The sequence below is a fragment of the Filicampus tigris genome, chromosome 1, assembly GCF_054856515.1.
Source record: "Filicampus tigris isolate MCC_2025a chromosome 1, RoL_Ftig_1.0, whole genome shotgun sequence".
Classification (NCBI taxonomy): Eukaryota; Metazoa; Chordata; class Actinopteri; order Syngnathiformes; family Syngnathidae; genus Filicampus; species Filicampus tigris.
This window is the reverse complement of record NC_141217.1, coordinates 660,390-670,977: the sequence shown is the minus strand read 5'-3', so window position 1 is coordinate 670,977 and position 10,588 is coordinate 660,390. Positions and strand designations below refer to the sequence as shown.

Sequence of the window (10,588 nt, the reverse complement as noted above, 5' to 3'; positions counted from 1 at the left end):
TAGAGCAGTGCGCTGGTAGAGTGAGGATGGCAGCAGAGCATCATCTGACTTTTTAACCCAGCGCTGAAGATCACTTTGGCACAAAGTCACCGCTGCCACCGCTGCTGATTGGTGGGCAGTCATTCACTGGCCGGTCTTAAATGGCATGCAGTGGTCAGGAATGAAGCAGGCAGGCACACTAAAGTCCACATCTGTTGCTTCCTCAATCCCTTTGTCTCTGCTTTGTGTGGATGCTATTTGCAGGACTTGTTGATCACGCCCACTTATCCCCATCCCACACATGACTTTGGATCACTTCAAATGAGGTCATTTTGTTCAGTCAATTTGGATTGTACAAGAATGTTGGTTCAAGATAAAATGTTTTATAAGGTTGGTTCAAGATAAAAGGTTTTAGAATGGCATGGAATTTTCTAAATAAAAGCCAAGACAATTCTCTTGTGTTTTATTCTCGATTCTTCTTTTGCATGTGAATTGCACTTAACAAATATGTTACTTACTATGTCACTGTTTGAACATTTCAGTAAAGCGTTTACGTTGGCCACAGTTTGACACTGGAACAGAATATTTCCTGTAGATCAGTATCCCTCAAAGGGACTATGTTCGACTTTGGAGGCTTAATATGAAACAGAAAGTGAATGAGATGTACATGTCACAAATGTCACTTAGGTGGGCAGAGCTATTGTTTCTGTGGGCTTAATCTTGCATTCATTAACACCTACTTACTGACCGCACAACCAGCACATAGAAAGTTGTGTAAAGATAATACTGGCATGATTCTGCATAAACAGTGCCAAGTCATACAGTTCTCTCATCCACAGAAACACACACACAAACATGCTCACACAAGCACTCCAAACAATGCCATAAACTAATTTTAGGCGAGTGGGGAGACGCCAGTGGAGTTAGTCCCCTCAATTCCACCCCACCTGTCAATAAACGTTTCAAGATATAGCAAAACACATACAAACACAAGTGAACAACTCAAAGTGACTGCTAATTAGACATTCAGTGTAATTGTTAATGTCTGGATTGAATAATGACGAGCAAGGTCTTGATTGATCCCTTCATAATCTGTCATAATTGCCAGTCACCTCTTAACTATCACACATTTTCACTTTGAGGTTTGCTTTTACACTGTGAGAGAAATCAACAATTACATTAATATCATATTAAAAGTTTCATTTCTTTGATACTGTTCTTGTGACCTTTTGTTGAACAAAACCACTCAGTTTCAATCTGCAGTAAAAAATGTACGCTTAAAGTGTGAACAGGATGTCTGTAAGAGAAGACGTTTAACCGCAGACTTTTGCAAAGTGCAGACAAAGAGGAAGTACCTCTATTGTCATGTGTCTGTTTCTCAGACTGTATGTTGCTTCAATTCAATAAAATGAGAACGAGGGGGGCACGGAGGCTGACAGACTCAGGGAGCAACCACCTCGAGTGGCCTCCACTGTCCCGCGCGTAAAAAAAGTCAATCTTGGCTGGTCTGAGTTGCTTTTTACAGTCCTCTATTAGGCTTGTCTCGGTCTTCCGAGTGGACTTCCCTGACACAGGTCGAAAATGCTGCAGATTCCCAGTCTCTCATGTTGTTATCAGATGACATTGTTGCCATATCAATCTGGACAGCAAAGACAGAATTATCCGGTAAGTGTTGTTTCTTTTATTTATAAAACACTACTGTACTGTTCAGGTATTTTGTTTATCACAATGATTCTTATGGTGTGTTTTTAAAGGGCAATTGTCTCACCTTCTGTAACAAGACTGATTCCAATGCTGCAGCAAATTAGAAAGGGCCTGGAACTGTATGGCCTGCTGGACTACACTGAAGCTTTTCGCTCCCTGTTTGTTCCTGGGAAAATCACCAAAGTATTGATTTTACATACATTGTTCTTACACAATCCAACCGTTCAATTGGGCATTTTTTTCTGCCTTTCATTCAAGTGTGTTGGTCAAGAGTTTGACAAAATGAAATCTGTACTATTTTTGTAGCCTGATGCTGATTTCATCATGATGAACATTTTAGTGAAAAGGGAACATCAAAGGAGACAACTGAGAGGAAGATAATAAGCTTCCTCCAAGATTTTTTTACAGGAGATCGAACTGTCAGGTACAATGCACACACATCAGTAACCATACGCAAATCACCGTTCAGAGTTTTCTTAATTACTCTATTTTATTAAGGAAAAAATAACTTGCTTCCTTACAGAAATGTGTTGTAACTTTTTTCATTCCTCTTGGACTATTTGAAACCTTATCGATGAGGAGAAAAACAATACACCGGGTGAGATGGCACCTCTGTCCGTCCAACATGTCCTGCAGTGGATGACAGGCCAATCCCACATCCCCATCCTCCTTGCAGAGAAAAGACATTTCAACATAATATGCAAGTTCGACCACAACTGCTCAGATCGGGTTGGAGATCACACAATTTGCTACCCAACTGTGAGTGTGTACACCCGGAGTGTGACCTTTCCAGTATGGCATTTTAGCACTTTTACTGACTTCAGAAAAATTCTGAGTGAAGCCGTACGTTATGGTGGGGGATTTCATAGAGTGTAACATATCTTTGCTTGTTCTACAGTAAACTTGCTTAGTTGTGGGAAAAAACAGCAGTTTGTTCTCATGTTCATACCTGAATGTTATTGTTGGTTTGCCAGAAAATGCAATACTTACATGTACAGGTCCCGACCATGGGACTCAGAATGTTCAAAAACGTTAACTGTTCACTGAAGTTGAATCAGGGTGTCATGCTCCAGTGGGCACAGTATTTCAGGAACCACAATTGCACTGTTAGTATCTTCCATTTGCACTAAGGCACTCTCCCAGTCAGTCTCTGGATCTTGGAGTTCCTATGTTAGTTAAAAATGAAAGTCACTATTTTGTGTCTTAATTGTTTTACAAATAAAAACAGGTAAAAAAAAATGATGTACTGACTCTAAATGAAATTCTACTATATCACCATACTGTCTGTGGCTCTTTTAGATTACATTAGATACAACCCAATTAAATCACTTTAAAAAAATGCATCTCTTAAGTGAAACCAAATTAAGTCTGCTGTTTTGTAATCTCCCACCTAAATATTAATTTATTTTAAATATTACCTTTTTGTCTTAACATGTAGTTTACACTCCAATAGTGTACATCAAGCCTCTCTCCATCCTGATCCTGAAAGTGTCCCACACACCACAGCTGATCAGGACTGAGACATCCCTCAGTCCGCAGTGGATGATTGTTCCATCCTCTGAGAAAAGACTCAAGGTCTGCATGAAGTCGAGGCACAAAGATGAAGTGCACACTAAAAAGGTGAAGCACATCAGAGATGTCCAGTTATCCATCTTCTTCCAGAGAGTGAAGAACATCATAATATTTGCTCGTGACTGCTACCCAGACATCTCTCCAAAGTCGCTTATTCTGCAAAAACTTACTTTGGTTTATGCACTGAAAATTGAAAAACAATACATTACACTGAGCAATTATGCTGCTACAACAGTCTTCCCAGCAACGTAAAAAAAACTAACCTCTGGTTGTGAACGCTCTTTCCAGAGATAAAGCTTGCCCTCCCTGTTCCTCTTGTGGAAAACATGAAATGTGCCATGTCTAGATTCTCAACACCCTGATCTGCTCTTACCCTATAAGAAAAAAAAAACCCATTTGTCAAATAATAACACATCTTGCTTAAAGGATCTACTTTTAAGTTATTCTAAAATGAATCAGTAATTGCTTTGTGACAATGTATACAGTATTACTGTGATGGTAAGCCATGATGCTGGATTGCGCTCAGGAAGAACGAGAAAGCAGTTGATGATCTGTTGTTTGTCGCACCATCCAAGTACAAGATCTGTAATGTATGAAAGTAAATTGTACATAAACTTTAGGGTTGTGAAGGAGACTTAAAAACTAGCCTTGGAGCTCTCACTCTTTACTTATTAATGACTAATGGGAGAGTCCAAAATGTTAATCAATCAGTTTCTGTACCACTTATTCTCACTAGGGGTGAGTGACACGAAAACCAAAAAAATCTAATTTCTTTGTGACATACCACAAGTGCATCTACAAAGCTATATAATTATCGTGCAAGTTCTACAGTTAAAGGCAAGTTAAAGTGAAGACTTTTCAAATTCCATTTGAAATTAAATCTAAGACAAATTTCTCAATGTTCTATGTGTTTCTAAGTTGCTACAGTACATAAAATAAAGGTCGGGCATTTTCCTTAAAAGTCATAACTAAAATCACATCAGTGTTTTGTTGGTAACCCTAACAGCTTCCAAGGTTGCACGATATTACAGGTCATTTTGAAAATTATTTTATTAAAATGTTCATTTATTTTGAGATTCGAGGGCCGTTTACAATAAATATCCTCCTTATCCACTTACGTGTTGGCATAAAACTTCTGAAAGATTAACTCAAGACATTTATAATAATCTTTTTTTTAAATTCAATACATTTTAAGACTTTTTAAAGGATCCATAGTAACCCAGTCTCCATCCATCCATCCATTATCTCCCGCTTATCCGAAGTTGGGTCGCGGAGGCAGTAGCTTCAGCAGGGAAGCCCAGACTTCACTCTCCCCAACAACATCTTCCAGCTCTTCCGAAAGGATCCCAAGGCGTTCCCAGGCAAGCCGCGAGACATAGTCTCTCCAGCGTGTTCTGGGTCGTCCTCGGGGTCTCCTGCCGGTGGGACATGCCCCGAACACCTCACCAGGGAGGCGTCCAGGGGGCATCCTTATCAGATGCCCGAGCCACCTCAACTGGCTCCTCCCAACGCGGAGGAGCAGCGGCTCGACTCTGAGTCCCTCCCGGATGGCCGAACTTCTCACCCTATCTCTAAGGGAGAGCCTGGACACCCTGCGAAGGAAACCCATTACGGCCGCTTGTATCCGAGATCTTGTTCTTTCGGTCATGACCCACAGCTCATGACCATAGGTGACAGTAGGAACGTAGATTGACCGGTAAATTGAGAGCTTCGCTTTTCGGCTGAGCTCCTTCTTCACCACGACAGACCGATACAGGGTCCGCATCACAGCAGACGCTGCACCGATCCACCTGTCGATCTCCCGTTCTATCTTAACCTCACTCGTGAACAAGACCCGGTGACAAAGGGCAGCCTTGGCGGGGTCCGACCCTCACTGGAAACGAATTCGACTTACTGCCGGCAATGCGGACCAAACTCTGACATCAGTGGTACAGGGACCGGACAGCCCTTATCAGGAGGCTCGGTACCCCGTACTCCCGAAGCACCCCCCACAGAACTCCCCGAGGGACACGGTCGAACGCCTTCTCCAAGTCCACAAAACACATGTAGACTGGTTGGGCGAACTCCCATGCACCCTCGAGGACCCTGCTGAGGGTGTAGAGCTGGTCCACTGTTCCACGGCCGGGACGAAAACCACATTGCTCCTCCTGAATCCGAGATTCGACCTTCCGACGGACCCTCCTCTCCAGCACCCCTGAATAGACCTTACCGGGGAGGCTGAGGAGTGTGATCCCTCTGTAATTGGAGCACACCCTCCGGTCCCCCTTCTTAAAAAGGGGGTCCCCCTTCTTAAAAAAGGGACCCCCACCCCGGTCTGCCAATCCAGAGGCACTGTCTCCGATGTCCACGCGATGTTGTAGAGACGTGTCAACCATGACAGCCCCTCAACATCCAGAGCCTTTATGAACTCCAGGCGGATCTCATCCACCCCCGGGGCTTTGCCACCGAGGAGCTTTTTGACTACCTCGGTTACTTCAACCCCAGAGATTGGAGAGCCCACCTCAGAGTCTCCAGGCTCTGCTCCCTCAGTGGAAGGTGTGTCGGTGGAATTGAGGAGGTCTTCAAAGTACTCTCCCCACCGACCCACAACGTCCCGAGTTGAGGTCAGCAGCACCCCATCTCCACTATAAACAGTGTTCATGGTGCACTGCTTCCCTCTCCTGAAACGTCGGATGGTGGACCAGAATTTCCTCGAAGCCGTCCGGAAGTCATTTTCCATGGTCTCCCCGAACTCCTCCCACACCTGAGTTTTTGCCTCAGCAACCGCGAGAGCTGCATTCCGCTTGGCCAGCCGGTACCTGTCAGCTGCCTCCGGGGCCCCGCAGGCCAAAAAGGCCCGATAGGACTCCTTCATCAGCTGGACAGCATCCCTTACCGCTGGTGTCCACCAGCGGGTTCGGGGATTGCCGCCACGACAGGCACCAACCACCTTGCGGCCACAGCTCCGAGGCACGAAACATGGTCCACTCGGACTCGATATCTGGTGGGAAAAGTTCTGCCGGAGGTGGGAGTTGAAACTCATTCTGGCAGGGGATTCTGCCAGACGTTCCCAGCAAACCCTCACAATACGTTTACGTATGACAGGTCGGACCGGCATTTCCCCCACCATCGGAGCTGACTCACCACCAGATGGTGATCAGTTAACAGCTCCGCCCCTCTCTTCACCCAAGTGTCCAAAACATGCGGCCGCAAGTCCGATGATACGACTACAAAGTCGATCATCGAACTGCGGCCTAGGGTATCCTGGTGCCAAGTGCACATATGGACACCCTTATGTTTGAATGTACAGGCGCCAAGCCGGGGGGCAATAAGTATGCCCACACCTGCCTCTTACCGTGGGCAACTCCAGAGTGGAAGAGTGTCCAACCCCTCTCGAGAGGACCGGTACCAGAACCCAAGCTGTGTGTGGAGGTGAGCCCGACTATATCTAGTCGGAACGTCTCAGCCTCACACACCAGCTCGGGCTCCTTGCCTGCCAGAGAGGTGACATTCCATATCCCAAGAGCTAGTTTTTGTTGCCGGGGATCGGACCGCCAAGGTCCCTGTCTTCTGCCGCTGCCCAGCTCACACGGCACCCGACCCCTTTGGCCCCTCCCACCAGTGGTGAGCCCATGGGAAGGGGGACCCACGTGTCCTTTTCGGGCTGAGCCCGGCCGGGCCCCATGGGTGCAGGCCCGGCCACCAGGCGCTCGCCATCGAGCCCCACCTCCACGCCTGGCTCCAGAAGGGGGCCCCGTTGACCCGTGTCCGGGCGAGGGAAAACGTGGTCCATAAATTTTTGTCTTCATTAGGGGTCATTTTGAGCCGTGCTTAGTCTGGTCCCTCACCTGGGACCTGTTTGCCATGGGTGACCCTACCAGGGGCGTAAAGCCCCAGACAACTTAGCTCCTAGGATCATTGGGGCGCGCAAACCCCTCCATCACGATAAGGTGACGGCTCAGTAACCCTGTCTTCAGAGTTCAAAATTTCCCACAAATATCTGAAATATTCAAGTAATAACAGCCACATATGAACTACTAACCAATGTTTGTCCTTTCAATGAGCAGGGAAAATATTAAGCATTACCCTTTTCATATTCTTGTGTGAATTGGAAATCAACATTTCCAATCTGTTTAAATAACATAAAAAAAATTAAGCAAGTGTAATCGCTTATATCTATGTAAACTACATCCCCATGCAGCGTTACCCACCTTTTATACATTTTAAAAACTTTCAGCAAAATGATAAAACTCCGAACATATCCTTTATAATATTACCTTCCTTGGGTAACCATCAACTCCACCAAAGATCACAATATTATACCTGGGGAAAAAGTATAGGGGATTACATAAAGTGGAATAATTATAGTGATTTGCAAAAACAATTTAATTTACATTACCTTATATGTTTATGATTTGTGTCAATGTGGACCAAGGAAAGAGGCCCGCGCACTGAATAACTTCTTCGCATAACGCATCCAAGCTCTGCTATCCGCGTGAAGATACGGTGCATGGACGCCATCATTCTACACCACTGTACACGTATGCCCATTGAAACTAAACGACCTTTAACCATTCTATATTCAGCATTTGGCATCTGATGTTTAACAACTGAGACTATGTTGTCAAGCTCTTTATCAGTCACTGTGCTGTATTGTCCACTTAGACAAGCCAAATGTTTGCATCCTCCTGAAAATTGTTCTTCTTGAGACACCAAGGCATTTAGCAATGCAGGAAACTGGAAGATGTGTATCCAACAAACACAGTAGTTTTTCCCTCTCCACTACAATTTTGGGATGACCAGGCCCAGATCCAATTTCTGCCTTTTCTTTGACTGTAGGCATAGAGGTTTCTCTGATTTCCCACTGAACAACATGACAGAGATGTCTCAAGGCTTCTGTGATCTCTTATAAATCGCCTATCTGTCCAGAGAATGAGTCAAACAGAAGCTCATGACGACTCAGGAACTCAAAAAAATCCAAATTCAACGGCTGCTGATTTAAGGCTGACTGCAGTTTGTACAGAAGTCTCTCCAAAAACTGCTGCATCAGCTGGTCCTGTGAAAATGACAAGGATCTTGTTAACTATTTAAGAATAAGAATAAGAATGCCTTTATTGATCCCACAGTGGGGAAATTTTCATTGTTACAGCAGCAAAGATATAGGTCACACAGGGACGGCGGCATAATGTAGCCATTAATGTATAACATTGACGGCAAACATTCGGGATCAAACCTATGTAAATATAAGCAGTAACATGTGTATATACACATGTATATACACACCAACATACATCTACATAAAAAGTATGAGGAACACTCATTTTGGCCTGTACATAGTACAGAGGAAAAATACTCTAAGTAAGTGACAGTGCTGCAGTGCTGTAGTGAAATGTAAGGAACAGCATTGGATAAAAATAAAAATAGACTAACAGTAGTGGGGAATATTGGGTATTGCACGGTATGAGCTCAGGTGCAGGACTGCACAATTGCACTAATGTCCGCCAGTTTGTAGTGACTACACAATGTTCTTGTTAAAGAATCTGACAGCAGCAGGCAAGAAGGAACGGCGGAATCTCTCCTTTGCACAGCGAGGGTGTAACAGTCTGTCACTGAAGGTGCTGTGGAGTGCTGTTAGGGTGCCCTGGAGGGGGAGGTCCGGGTTGCCCAGCATTGATGACAGCTTGGCCAACATCCTCCTGTCCCCCACCGAGTCCACGGAGTCCAGGGAGCAGCCCAGGACAGAGCCGGCCCTCCTGACCAGTTTGTCCAGCCGCTTCTTGTCCCGGGCCGAGACGCCGCCTGCCCAGGTGACCACTCCCTGGAAGATGACCGATGCAACCACCGAGTCATAAAAGTTCCTGAGGAGTGTCCCCTGAACCCCAAAAGACCTCAGTCTCCTGAGTAGGAAGAGTCTGCTCTGACTCTTCCTATAGAGGGCGTCTGTGTTGTCGCACCAGTCCAGTTTATTGTTCAGATGAACACCCAGGTACTTGTAAGTTGAGACTCTCTCAACATCTGTTCCGCGGATATTCACTGGTGCAGGTGCAGAGTGCTGGCGCCGACCGAAATCCACCACCATTTCTTTGGATTTCCCCGCATTGATCAGGAGGCGGTTCTGCTGGCACCAGTCCACAAAACCCTGAGTAAGTTCTCTGTACTCCCGATCATTTCCGCCTGTGATGAGGCCGACAATCGCAGAGTCGTCAGAGAACTTCTGCAGGTGACAGGTAGGGGTGTTGTAGTTGAAGTCCGAGGTGTAGAGGGTGAACAGGAAGGGAGCCAAGACAGTTCCCTGTGGGGCCCCCGTGCTACAGAGGAGCACGTCAGACACACAGTCCTGTGTCCTCACATACTGTGGCCGGTTTGTGAGGTAGTCCTGGATCCATGTGGTGAGGTGGTGGGCCCCCCCCCCCCCCCGCCCGCTCCAGCTTGTCTCCCAGTAGGGTGGGCTGGATGGTGTTGAAAGCACTGGAGAAATCAAAGAACATGATCCTCACAGTGCTCCCCGCCTTCTCCAGGTGGGAGAGTGAAGTGTGGAGGAGGTAGATGATGGCATCATCCACACTGATGCCAGGCTGATATGCGAACTGGAGTGGGTCCATTGAGGAGCTCACCAGGGGGCGCAGGTGGACAAGGACCAGTCTCTCCAGGGTCTTCATCAGGTGAGACGTCAGCACCACTGGTCTGAAGCTGTTGAGCTCCTTCGGGTGGGGGGTCTTTGGCACCGGGACCAGGCAGGATGTTTTCCATAGCTGGGGGACCCTGCCCAGCTTCAGGTTCAGGTTGAACATGTGCTGGACAATTCCACACAGCTGGCCTGCGCAGGATTTGAGGAGCTGGGGGCTGATGCCATCTGGACCCGCTGCCTTCCTCGCCTTCATCTTCTTCAGCTGGTTCCTCACCTGAAATGTTGTGAAGGCCAAGGCTGGGTAGGAGGGAGTGGTGGCTATCTGGTGTAGCTGGGAGCTGGAGACTGTGGAGAAAAGGGGGGAGGGGGTGACACGCCCAGCAGGAGGAGTAGCTGGAGGCTGCAGCAGGAGAGACTGAGTGGAGGCAGGCATCTGATCGAACCTATTGAAAAAGAGATTCAGCTCATTTGCCCACTGCAGGTCCCCCCCAGTCCGGGTCTTGGGTTGTCCGTGGCCTGAGATGGTCTTCAGGCCCCTCCAGACTCCCCTGGCGTTATTCTGCAGCAGCTGCTCCTCCATCCTCTTCCTGTAGGACCTTTTCCCCTCTCTGATCCTCCTCCTCAGCTGGCGCTGCACAGTCTTCCGCTCCTCTATGTTGCCTGACGCAAAAGCCCTCCTCTTCTCGTTCAGGAGAGCTTTTATGTCTGGTGTGATCCAGGGTTTGT

At 46.8% G+C, this 10,588-nt stretch overlaps 2 pseudogenes across 1 annotated transcript; one reads left to right on the top strand and one right to left on the bottom strand.

Moving 5' to 3' along the window:
* Nucleotides 1-1,272: 1,272 nt before the first annotated feature.
* Nucleotides 1,273-2,733, top strand: LOC147152427 (uncharacterized; annotated as a pseudogene).
* Nucleotides 2,734-3,147: 414 nt separating this feature from the next.
* On the bottom strand, nt 3,148-8,087 carry LOC147152426 (uncharacterized; annotated as a pseudogene). The gene is made up of 6 exons (XR_015088803.1): nt 7,634-8,087; nt 7,512-7,557; nt 3,747-3,838; nt 3,519-3,629; nt 3,426-3,438; nt 3,148-3,295 (listed from the first exon to the last, which is right to left on the bottom strand). The product of XR_015088803.1 is annotated as an uncharacterized LOC147152426 (transcript).
* Nucleotides 8,088-10,588: the final 2,501 nt, after the last annotated feature.